The 12,309-nt window shown below is 40.8% G+C and overlaps 1 protein-coding gene across 3 annotated transcripts in view; it reads right to left on the reverse strand.

The window, feature by feature from the left end:
* MRTFA (myocardin related transcription factor A) overlaps positions 1 to 12,309 on the reverse strand; it is a 100,364-nt gene that overhangs the window by 59,646 nt on the left and 28,409 nt on the right. Inside the window, exon 1 of one of the 3 annotated variants that reach the window (XM_030320731.1) lies at positions 1,301 to 1,352. The exons of the other annotated variants lie outside the window; for them this stretch is intronic. The gene's annotated coding sequence lies outside the window, so the exon portion shown is untranslated. Of the gene's footprint in view, positions 1 to 1,300; positions 1,353 to 12,309 lie in introns of those variants that run through there. 3 annotated transcript variants of the gene reach the window in all.

Below are 12,309 nucleotides of genomic sequence, written 5' to 3' on the forward strand. Positions count from 1 at the left end.
AAGACATTCTCAATGGGAATCTGTAACACTATAATCTTCTGGGTTACGATAAGCCAAAAGTAGCAGCCCAAAACTTTAAGTCCTAAACCGTACTCTCTCTCTGCCTTTCAAATAATCTTCCATAAAATGCTACTGTGGGTGATTCTTTGACATTAGTCTATAACACTTCTGACACTAGGCTATAAAACTTTTCAAAGAACAACCAACTGCCTCTCAATCAGTTTTTAAAACCATTCTCTTTGCAAACCAGGCACTGACAATCACTCGTCTCTTCATCAGTGGATTCATTCATTGCTGAGAAATCATCCTGTCAAATGTTAGTAAAGTCCCAAAGAGATCTCAAGAATTCAAAAGAAATGTCTAAGTTTTTAGAAGAGTAGCAGTTATGAATCAATAGTAGAGATTGTGTATAAATTCTGCCAATGGACAACAGAAAGCTTTCTAAGCTAGCAGAGGGAAAATGTTGACAATTCTTTTCCATTCACATCCGACAGAATTTGAATCGAGTCCTTACTCTCCTTTTTTCATAACCCAGAGTTCTGAAAGAATTACTGAACTTTTCTGCAGAACTCAAATGTGTCCATTCTATTCCCAAAGAATATTTTTTTTCAGCAGTTTCAGAATACAAAAGAGGGATGTTCACAAAAGAAAAATCCATTATGGGTGTTAACCTACTGTGCTATCTTTCATACATGTGGATGGAATTCTAATGTAAGTCTAAAAAGATTTCTTAAGGCCAGCCCAAACTGTCCACACTAACCCAAACTAACATGCAGTATAAGTCAAAAGGCTTCCAAAAATTATTTTATTTTAAATTATAATATCTTAGTGTTGTGACAGAGGTTATATATCCACTTTCAGTATTTAACAGAGAGAAGTCATCATCACTAGCTCCCTATTTATTTGTATAGTACCTATGGCCAGACTATATTTTATTGATAAAACACTGCATCTAACCCATATAAAGGGGAAGAATCTCACCTTATAAAGAAAAGCTTTTTTTTCCTTCTTCCATAATCTAGGTCTGGTACATGAACTGTGCATGGGTAGAAGAAAAGGATCAAGAAAAACATCCTGAACACTGTCCCATCAGGTCATGAAGTACACACACCCTATGATACCATGCTCAGTTGTCAACCTGTTGAGGGCTCAACAAACTTTAATAAAAAACCGTGGGAGAGCAAACCACCCAAAGTCAAAGTTTGGATGGCTACCGAGAATTAGGGAGGAGTTAAAAAGACTGCAGTAAACTGAGGAGGAAACAAAAGCATGCAAATCCCAACAGGATAAATATGCCAACCTTCCCGCAAACTGTGATAAGGGGCCAGGCACACTGCTGAGTAGCTGTCCTTTCCCGGCTCCAGGACAATCCATGAGAGTGGCAGAATCCTGCAGGTGGGTTGATGAATCTTGGTCTTCTCCTCCAGCATGCTGGGGGAGATGTGAGGCTCCAAAGGCCAGTGTTGCAATAACCCTGTCTTCCTTACCTCACTCCTTAAAGAGGCCATTTATTATTTGCTGAAAATCTGATTAGCATTGCTCTTTAGGTTAAAGGCGGGTACTTCATTTCTGCAGTGCTAAGGGTTGTAAGAACAGCTAGATCCCGTTTACTTAGGGAGTGGGGTGTTAAAAGCGGTGACAGCAGAAGGTCAGAATCAGTAAGTCTCCTGGAAAACATTTCTTCCTGTCAGCACTGGGCCACGACATAGACACCTCCCTCCTCTACCCAAATGCCAAAAAGCAGGACTGGGATGATTTCAATGTGTAGAGCTGGAAGAGAAGAGGGTTCCCTTAGAGAAAATGCTCGTAGCAACCAACCAACCTCATTCACCCAAAATAGTAAACAGCTGGTTTCTCTGCTCAGAAGCAAAAGGCTTCTGCCAGACAAGCAGTATCACATGACCAGGTTTCCTCTTCTCTCCTGTGCCTCTCTCCCTTCTTGTGCAAAATCTGCACCACAGTGGAACAAGGACCTATAACACTGCACTATTTTATTTCACTTGACATTTGTTTTTAAAATGTTTACAGATGAAAGATACCAAATTGGGAGGAAAGGCAGTCAGTACCAAGGGAAAAACTCAGGAAGAATTTACTTTGAAATAAGCCATATCACAGCATCAAGAAGGGTACCACAAACATAATGGTTAATAGGCAAATGTGCTCAATGAATGGATAAATGAGTGAACAGACACTGCTTAGCAATTTGCAGGTATTTTGCTGATAAAGTCTCTAAAAGAAGATAGAGCTCAGTACATATTTGACTTTTCTGTTTAGAAAGAAAAGAAAGGTTCTTCAGATGCTAGCTAGTGTCGGGGCATCTGGGTGGCTCAGTCGGTTAAGCGTCCGACTTCAGCCCAGGTCATGATCTCACCGTTTATAGAGTTCGAGCCCCACATCAGGCTGTGTGCTGACAGCTCAGAGCCTGGAGCCTGTTTCAGATTCTGTGTCTCCCTCTCTCTCTCTCAAAAATAAACTTGAAAACAAAATTTAAGATGCCAGCTAGTGTCAGAGACAGCATACTGCAACAACAGTAGCAGCCCACCAAAATTTTGTGATTCATACCCTATCTTATCAACCTCAACTTACCTTACCATTTGATTTTACTACTTAAATGCCACAGTTGCATCATTCAAGTCACAGGGTAGAAAATCAGGGCAGCCACACCAACAGACTAAATTGAGAAAACTACCCAGGTAACCATGGAAACAGCTGCCATCATGACACTCACTGGCATGTTCACCCAAGGTGGTCAGCAAGGCTGACAGCGGTGTGCCACCAGAGCCTTCTCCCCACAAATTTCCTCAGCACCTGAAAGCTTAGCAAGGCATAAACTGTAGAGGCACGGAAGCAAAAACCTCTACGCGGAGCAATGTGTTCCAGTAGGAAAGCAGATAAAGTACAAGAATCAACTGTGTCACCATCGTCTGTCATGGCCCCTACTCACAGGGCAAACCAGGGGGCTTTGAGGCCACAGTTGCTCATCCTCGTTCACCCCCCTGCATTGTAAGAGGTTCAATAAATATTTGTAATACAGAAAGGAAAGAAAAAGAAAGATGAAAAAAAATATCAGAAATCCTTCATTTAAGCAACGCCTTTTCCCCCAACAAGACCATGTGAAGATTATAATTTGGCCAATGTCACAATACAAATACCACCAATATGGAATGACTGCGTTTATATGAAATTCAGGAAAAAACGAAACCATGAGGGCAGAAAATAAAATCCGTGTTTGCCAGGCATGGAGAATGGGGAAGGAGATGGTTTACAAAGAGGCACAATGGAACTTCTTGATGGAAATACCCCATGTATCTCGATTATGGTGGTGGTTTTGCTTTTTATCAAAACTTACTGAACTGTACCCAGAAGAATGATGACTGTCTATCAACTGATCTCAATTTTTAAAAGAAAGCAGATTACAAAATACCACGCATAGAGGCAGAATGGAACGGAATGAATTATAGGCTCTAAAGCTAGATAGCCAGGGTTTAAATCTTGGCTCTAACACTTCATAGCTGAGTGACCTTGAGATACTTATCACATCTGTGCCTCCATTTCCTCATCTGAAAAGTGGAGACAACAGTATTTACGTCGTAGCGTTGCTATAATAAATGAGTCGAACACATGTAAAGCACTTAGAACAGTGCCTATCCTGCAAGCATTGAGTAAATGCAAGCTGTTGTCATCACTCGACGATATAGTGCAAACATAAACATATCACTGTGCACGGAAGAGGCTGGAAGGATGGTTGCTATCTGGGTGGTGGGAATAGGCTGATTGTATTTTTCCTTTTTCTCCCTTCTGTGTATCTGTACCTTCCAAATATTCTACATTAAACAAATGCCTTTATAATAAGCAAAAAAATCTTTTTTTTTTTTCCTCAAAAAAACATTTTCTTAAAGTGATAGAACACTAGGCTGGGACTCAGGAGTTCTGTTTTTCAGCTGTGTTAATTACTTAGCTGCATAACCTCAGGGTGTCACCTTCATCTCTAAAAAGGAGTGGGTCTCTAAGATTTATGGTGGGACTAGGAAAGTTACACCCTCTATTTTGTTTCATTTTTCTTTCCATATTTACTGCCTGCCTACCATGTGCCAGGCACTGTGATACAGACAGATGAAATGCCTAAGTCCCTGCCTTCATGGAATTTATAATACAGGCTCATAAACAGACACAGACTCGTACCCAATTATACAATCCGTCAGCATAATAAGTGCTCTGATGGGAACTCAAAAAGAAGACCTAGCTGCATTTGGAGGAGTTAGAGAAGATCTGACCTGAGACCTGAATGATTTAAAAAAAAAAAAAAAAAAAAAAAAGTCAGGAGGCCTGTGTGGCTCAGTCGGTTGAGCGTCTGACTTTGGTCAAGTCATGGTCTCTCTCTGGTTCATAGGTTTGAGCCCCGCATCAGGCCCCCTGCTGTCAGCACAGGGCCTAATTCAGATCCTCTGTTTTCCCCTGCCTCTCAAAAATATTTAAACATTAAAAAAATTTTTTTTCAAAGATAGGGGCCCTGGATGGCTCAGTCGGTTGAGCGTCCAACTTCAGCTCAGGTCACCATCTCACAGTTTGTGAGTCTGAACCCAGCAATGGGCTCACTGCTCTCAGCGCAGAGCCCACTTCAGATCTTCTGTCTGCCTCTCTTTCAGTCCCTCCTCTGCTCGTGCTCTCTCTCTCAAAAGTAAATAAAAAATATTAAAAAAAAAAAAAAAGTCAAACTAAAGATGGGGAAAGAAAGTGCAACCAAAGGGAGAGGCATGTACAAAAGCAAAAGGTGTGAAAATAACAATTTCTTGGGGAATAGAGGATGGACAGAAAAGGAAATAGAGAAAGGGCATTTTGACACAGTATGGAAAGAAAGAGGGCCAACACCAGCAGTAGGGAGGTTAGTTAGGAAGAAGGAAATGGGCAGTCAGACTGTTGATAATCTCCAGAAATCATATGGGACTGGAAATGTTTTATTCTCTCTCTCTTTTGCTTTAAGAGAGAGAATGTACAATGCACAAGCTGGGGAGGAAGGCAGGGGGTGGGGGGGGGGAGAGAGAGGGAGAGAGGGAGAGAGAGGGAGAGAGAGGGAGAGAGAGGGAGAGGGAGGGAGAGGGAGGGAGAGGGAGGGAGGGAGGGAGGGAGGGAGGGAGGGAGGGAGGGAGGGAGAGAGAAATGTTAAGTAGGCTCCAACATGGGGGCTTAGCCCAACATGGGGCTCGATCACACGACCCTGGGATCATGACCTGAGCTGAAATCAAGAGCAGGACGCTCAACCCACTGAGCTACCCAGGCTCCCCTATAAATGTTTTATTCTTACTCAAATTATATATGCCACAAATAAATCCGGTAAATGTTAGTCTAAGGCGTACTTTATTATACTTATAAATACAGCATATACTGAGAAAAACTTTACAAACAAAAATGTCAGTTCACTTCCATATACTACGTGGCTAATCATACATCATCGTTTAGTCAGCAAATAGTTATTGTGTGTGTTATACATATGCTAGGTGCTGGGGAAAAAGGGAGACACAGACAGTAAACAAAGGAACAACCAAAGCAAGCAAAAGACTCAGATTCACTTTTTCTTCTGCCCAAGACTTATTGGGATCTTCACCTCTCAGAAGCCACAGAGGCAATGGGACACAGTGGCTGGGAACTGTGACTTGGAACCAGACAGATCTTTGTATAAATTTTTGCTCTTACCACCGGTCACCAGTTTGGCTTTGGATAAGTCACACAACCTCACGGAGCTCTCACCTTACCTGAAAATGGGGATAACGTAACCAAATACATTTGGTTTAAGATAAATTTTATGAAACAAGCAATACTGAGTATGTCGGCTATCCAGAAAACGTTCAGGAAATGGTTCTTTTATTAATTTTAATTTTCCAGCTTAGGACAGCTCAAGACCTCCCACTATATAGACAAATACACTCACAGGATATAAAACAGGGGGAGTAAGGTATAAAGATCTATTTAACATTACTAAATTTACATTTTAGTGAATTACAACTGTTTTCTCATAAAGATGTCATGCTTGGAACTAACATTCCTGAAGGATTTGTCAAACTGTTAATATCTGCCTATATTACATGACCTAGTAAATTAAATAAAAACCATCACCCAAAATAGGGAGCCAGTCACAATCTCTTCTGGGATTCCTCATTCTGACTCTGACACGGAGTCATCTAACGAACCAAGACAACGCAGAGCACTGATAAGCAGTCTGAGCACAAAAGTGGAGCAGAGGGGTCACAACACACTGCAGACCAGTGGTTTACTGCAAGCAGACTTTCTGAAACAGAAAAACCAAGATGGAAGGAGAGTTTTCTCACTGGCTGCACCTTTTAGTAATCATGTCTTCCAGGAAAAAAGACGAACACCAATTAATGTTTCTCAAGGGTGGGGGGGGGGGAACTGCTGCTTCCCTATAATCACATACTCAAATATGCTTCAACCATCTTTTTAATTTTTTTTTCAACCATCTTTTTAAAATGTTTATCTCTTACAAATGACTTCAAACGCTCTAGTGGTCAATTAAAGATTTTAAAAGCAGAACATACCACACATTAAGAAAATGTCTTCTCTATGACACTAGAGCTTAAGGGCCAAAATGATTCTATTTAAACTGCTCCCCCCCGCCCCCTGCCATACAGTTTCTTTTGCAATGAAACCAAGCAGTGATCCTTCAGTCCAAACAGAAGAATTTAAGAAGCAGAGGAGAACCGACAGGATTTTCAAGTACAACTTTTCTTTTTTTCTTGTTTTTTTAAAAAAATTTTTGAGGGGCGCCTGGGTGGCGCAGTCTGTTAAGCGTCCGACTTCAGCCAGGTCACGATCTCGCAGTCTGTGAGTTCGAGCCCCGCGTCGGGCTCTGGGCTGATGGCTCAGAGCCTGGAGCCTCTTTCCGATTCTGTGTCTCCCTCTCTCTCTGCCCCTCCCCCATTCATGCTCTGTCTCTCTCTGTCCCAAAAATAAATAAACGTTGAAAAAAAAAAATTTAAAAAAAAAAAAAAATTTTTGAGAGACAGAGAGACAGAGAACGAGCAGGGGAGGTGAAGAGAGAGAAGGAGACACAGAATCTGAAGCAGACTCCAGGCTCTAAGCTGTCAGCACAGAGCCCATCGCAGGGCTAGAACCCACAAACTGTGAGATCATGACCTGAGCCGAAGTCAGATGCTTAACCGACTGAGCCACCTAGGCGCCCCTCAAATACAACCTTTCATTCAAGTATACGTTTTTTTAATATGTAAGTCTATGCTTATACGTAAAGAACACCATACTTTTTTGCATCCCTTTGTCTTACTACTGGCTTACAATCTCCTTTATAAAGATTAGTCTCTGTAGAGAATTCTCAAGCTATCAGGGAACCCCAGGATCTTTCTGCCTACCTAATCCTACAGAGGACATCTTCTTGATGCTCCCCTCCACTCTCCCTCCTGTCATTAGGCCACAATGGAAGGTGGCAGCTAGTGAAGCTTTTTTGGGTAACTTTGTAATTAATTAATTTATTTATTAATTTATTTATTTACTTATTTTGAAAGAGAGAGAATCCTAAGCAGACTCTGCACCGTCAGCGCAGAGCCAGAACCATGAGATCACAACCTGAGCTGAAATCAAGAGTCAGACAAATGCTCAAGCGACAGAACCACCCAGGCACCCAGCTTCTGGACCACCTAAGCACCCGGCTATGCTCCACTCTTACAGGTCTCCAGGATGTACTATGTACTGGCAAGAAGAGCTTAAAGAAACCACAAAGAAAGGTTCTTCCTTTCAGGTGCCGGAGAGCTGAGCTAATTATGCTAGAAATCCGTCCATCAGTGCTCTGCCATAACTGCTTGTGATAGGCCCAGAACATACTTCCATTCGCTCTGTTTCAATGATCCAGGTGTCGCCAGACAAACAAGCTCTTGACATAATGAACTTAGAATGAACAAAATTAGAAGTGCACAGTTTGGGGGGAAAACTATCAAAACTGGGTCAAACTACACTCCTGTTGGTTCTTTCTCATTTCTTTATGGTCTTTGATTCTTCACGCCTTTCAAAGCTGAAAGCTGCTGCAACTCTTCCAGCACAGGTCCGTCATCCCTCACTCATCTCCTCTGCAGCAGGAGTACTTACTGCATGCTAACTTCTCTGCCTCTCCTGACGTTTTCCCTAGAAACCAGGCTGCCCGGCAGTCACTCACTCACCAGGGTTACACATTTTGCTTCACACACATCAGTCTTCTAGTTGACATAATACACAGAAGCTCCAGTCTGAGAATAGTACAAATAGGAGCGTCACTTAACCACACAGTGTTTGCAATCTGGGAATCTGAAAAAACTTTCAGCCCTTTAAGATAGTGAGTTTATTGGGGAGCCTGGGTGGCTCAGTCGGTTAAGCGTTCGACTTCGGCTCAGGTCATGGTCTCCCAGTTCGTAGGTTCGAGCTCCGTGTTGGGCTCTGTGCTGACAGCTCGGAGCCTGGATCCTGCTTTGGATTCCGTCTGCCTCCTCCCCTGCTTGTGAGCACTTTCTCCCTCTCTCAAAAATAAACAAACATCAAAAAAATTTTTTTAAATAAAATAGATAGTGAGTTTATTGAGATCCCTAAAAGGTACTATACTCAGAGAGTCAGTTCCTTTGGAAGGCTTCATAATCTTATTTTATTTATTTAGTTTTTTAAATGTTTATTTTTATTTTTGAGAGAGAGGGAGAGAGCGGGGGAGGGGCAGAGAGAGAGAGAGGGACAGAGGATTTGAGGCAGACTCTGCGCTGACAGCAGAAAGCCTCATGCAGGTCTTGAACTCATGAACTGTGGGGATCATGACCTGAACTGAAGTCGGATGCTTAACCAACCGAGCCATCCAGGCACCTTGAAATGCTTCATAATTTTAAAGAGTGCTGTCCTTCATCACACATCTTGAGACTGATAGTATTGAACAAAAATTTTTTTTTATCAAGACTGTATTACAAAGAAGGCATCAACACTTCCCAGGATACTTTTAAAGAATAAACTAAGGCCACACAGGCCCACTACAAAGATTCAGTGAAATGTAGGGGCGCTTGATGGCATTTGGTTAAGCGGCCAACTCCTGATTTTGGCTCAGGTCATGATCTCACGGTTCACGGGATCGAGCCCTGCGTCAGGCTCTGTGGTGACAGCAAGGAATCCTGCAAGGGATTCTCTCTCTCCCTCTCCCTCTCTCCCTCCCCTGTTCACGCTCTCTCTCTCAAAATAAATAAACTTAAAAAAAAAAAAGATTCAGCGAAACTGTGATGAAAATAATTTCATAGTTTTAAATGTAAACAGTGAAGTTAAGAACTCAAAGTTGGACTGGGGATAATGAGCCTTCTTCGTAAAAGTTCATTATTTTAAGAAAACATATATATTGTTTTATAAACGAAAATTAATTTTAAAAGTTAAAACATGACTACCACTTGCTTCGTAATTTTTAAAAATTCACTTAGGGGTGCCTAGGTGGCTTAGCCGGTTAAGTGTCCGACTTTGGCTCAGGTCATGATCTCACGGTTCATGGGTTCGAGCCCCGCATCAGGCTCTGTGCTGACAGCTCAGAGCCTGGAACCTGCATCAGATTCTGTCTCTCCCTCTCTCTGCCCCTCCCATGCTCATGCTCTATCTCTGTCTCTCAATAATAAACATTAAAAGAAAATTAAAAAGAAAAAAATTCACTTAGATTTCTCAAATTTCTTAGGTCTAAAATTCTCAGATAATCTCAAGACAAATGCTACATCTGGTCTGTATTCAGGCCATGGCTCTGAACATACCAATACATCACCTTACTATCAGGAAACAGCAACTTCCCTGATTAATAAAACTAGGTGAATGGTGAGGAAGAATAAAAATTATCTTTAACTCTTATATTTTTATGAAATATCAAAAAACAATAGAGAGCCAAAAATTATTTTCTGAATCCAGACCTTATATTTAAACTTCATCCCCACAAATTTAAGCAATCAAAATGACAAGGGGAAGCATAGCAAAGCAGTCACTTAAATGAGTAAAAGCTTAGAAAGAATGTGGTCAAACAGAATCTTCAGTTCAGAATCTCAAGATGCATAATAATAAGGGACACTCCACTCTTTTTAAAATTATGAAACACTACAACTTGGAATTGACTCTCTGAGTCTACTATCTTTTAAGAAACACAGATCTGCCACCTGTTCACATCCATCATCTTAAAGCCCTGGCTCAAAACTTACCTTTTCCAAGAAACTTTCCCTAATTAACCTCAAAAAACTCTACTCACTCCACCTGCTATACTTCCAGCATATAATTTTCTCTGATTTTGTAGCATGACTACATCTATCTCCAACTAAATGCTAAGCTCTTTGAAGAAAAGGATTAATGTCTTTTTTTTATTTTGCCACAAAATTTTGCCAAAAAATAAAATAGGGCTCTACCCAACGGATACTCAACAAACATTATCAAATACCCACAGCTTCTAGTCCACTATTTTTCAACGAATGCGTAAACGATTATCGAACATTTAGTACTATTATTTACTATCATCGCCAGATCCCAGGGAAAGGGATTTGGAAAAAGATCCTACTCAAATTAGTCCCTGGTACTGATGATGGCTAGACTGTGGTGGTCCATATTTATGTTAAACAAAACTTAAAAATTATCCAGGAGTCTTATCCAAACTCGTTCATACTATATCTAATCAAGAGATTGAATGGTATTAACAGTCAGGTGCTCTGAAGTCAAAGGTGCAACCCCTTCCTCCAGCACTTATGACTAGGTTCCAGTTTCTCTCAAGAGTAAAATTCTACTTCACTTGAAGGACTCCTGTTAAGAGTTAAATGAGATAACTCTTTAAAGTATCTACTACAAGGAAGACAGTCAATACAGGGCAGCTATCATTACTGTTAAAATTATAAGGTTAAGAAAAATTATTCATAATATAAATTGTGTTACATTAAAGCACGCATTACAGCATCAATTCTCTGGTTAAACTTGGTACATAAAATAAAATCCCTTCTTGAATGTGATCTGCTTTACCACTGTGATAAACTTCCCCAGAAAAGTGATCTCTACTACATGGTAATTTACCAAGGATCTCGGGAAAATGATTTTGCACAGCTGCAAAGACATATTTCTCAGCAAAACTCAGTTTTATGCAACATTTTCAGATTAATAGATGCCTTAAAATCTGAATGCCAGCTTTTCACCGTTAACAAACTGCTGTATTTGTCCCCGATCCCTTACAATCCATGTCTCTCCAGCATTTCAAGATGTGGCTACAGTGTCCAGAGAGGCTAGGCTTTCATATGGCTTATTCAGCAAACTTGTTAAGAATACTAACTAAAGTTCTGATTTAAAGTTGACAGTGAACTACCACTTCCTACCATTAGACCAAAGAATTTATAATACCTATATCTAGCAGAGAGATGGGGGAAATGGTGGTCTCGAACACGGCTGGTGGAAATGTGAAGTGTCACAGTCTTTTAAAAAGCAATCTGGCTATGCCATCTATTGAACTTGAAAATACATATTCTCCCTAACTAATCAGTTCCATGCCTAAGAATATGCACCACAGAACTACATTCTTAAAACATATATAAAAAGAATGTTTATTGCAGCATTTTTCCTAATGGCAAAAAAGGAAAGAAGTAAAGTGAATATGAAATCCATAACTAACATACGGTCATTAAAAAGAATTAGATGATGTGGGATTCTATTAAGTATTGTTGAGTGAGAATTACAAAAGGTAAAAAAAAAAAAAAAAGCATGTGATTTCATTTAAAGGCAAGTCAACAGCAAAAAAGAAAAAAAAAAAAAAACACTGCATGTGCACAAGGATCTGTATAGGAATATGTCTGTGCAGAGAAAAATATGGAAGGTTATACACTGGGTTGTTTACATGGTTTGGGGGTAAAGACTCCCCAGTGTGAGGGTAATGATGAAAAAGAAGGGGAGGGAATACTAAGCAAAAAAGTCTGTTCTTAAAAAATAAGGATGGGGCACCTGGGTGGCTCAGTCGGTTATGTGTCTGACTCTTGATTTCAGCTCAGGTCATGATCTCACGGTTTATGAGATAGAGTCACTGCTTGGGATTCTCTCTGCCCCTCACCCGCACGCACACACACATGCATTCTCTCTCTCAATAAATAAACTTAGAAAGGAAGGGAGGGAGGGAGGAAGGAAGAGAGGAAGAAAGAAAGAAAGAAAGAAAGAAAGAGAGAAAGAAAGAAAGAAAAAGGGACGTCTGGGTGGCAACAGCTGGTTAAGCGTCTGACTTCGGCTCTGGTCATGATCACCCAGCCCATGGGTTCAAGCCCTGCGTCTGGCTCTGTGCTAACAGCTCAGAGCCTG

Source organism: Lynx canadensis, chromosome B4, assembly GCF_007474595.2.
Source record: "Lynx canadensis isolate LIC74 chromosome B4, mLynCan4.pri.v2, whole genome shotgun sequence".
Lineage (NCBI taxonomy): Eukaryota > Metazoa > Chordata > Mammalia > Carnivora > Felidae > Lynx > Lynx canadensis.